The sequence below is a fragment of the Ostrinia furnacalis genome, unplaced genomic scaffold (genome assembly GCF_004193835.3).
Source record: "Ostrinia furnacalis isolate ACB-3 unplaced genomic scaffold, ASM419383v2 OfSCF0802, whole genome shotgun sequence".
NCBI classification, from domain to species: Eukaryota; Metazoa; Arthropoda; class Insecta; order Lepidoptera; family Crambidae; genus Ostrinia; species Ostrinia furnacalis.
In genome coordinates, this window is record NW_021131041.1 from 514,764 (window position 1) to 515,589 (window position 826).

Sequence of the window (826 nt, forward strand, 5' to 3'; positions counted from 1 at the left end):
GACACTGGAGGTAGCTGGGTCTAAGACGTATCGAACAAGCCTAATATGTCCATAGAAAAGTTTAGTTTTGAAAGGTGACTGTATTAGTATTTTTTTAAATGGATCTAATTGAATTGTTCGATGCGTCTTATGGTGACAGTGTGACGTGCTAATATTGGGACAACCTATATATTTTTGTTTAAAAATATCACTTACGACAACTGCGTAAGATGTATAACTTCTGCACAAAGTGCGAAATTAATACAGTAAGGTAGAGCTTACTAACAACAACTCTTACTTACTGCCCCCCTAGACAAAACGCACTTTTTGATCGAATCGAAAATCGAATCCGTCAAAACTCCATACAAAAAAGGGGCTTTTCGACCACTTTTCGACTGGTTTGCGATTATAATTTGCACTTTGTCTAGACCCACAGCTACTATCAGTCATTCCAGTAAGTAGGTAGGGGTACACTGCTTGAAGTTTGCTTGTATTAGAAGACGACGATTATTATAAAATCATCACTTATGAATAGAGTCAACATTACCTTGTATAATTAATTTACTTATGAAATCAGGAAGCTCTACAATTTAAAAGTATGCCTTTTTAAGGAACCGACACCATTCCATATAAAAAATAAATACGTTGAGGTAATAATGAAGTGATTAACTTATATTTTTGGGGAAAATAAAGCTTACCATAGTTAAAAGTACATTTAATTTTGCTAATAAACGCGTCTCTACAATGAAGAGTTTAGGACTTATACCGCCATCTAGCGGCGAGTAGCGGAACGATTGATCTATTTATAAAACTTAACCTTGTCTATGGCACTTGGCAATGTATGAAG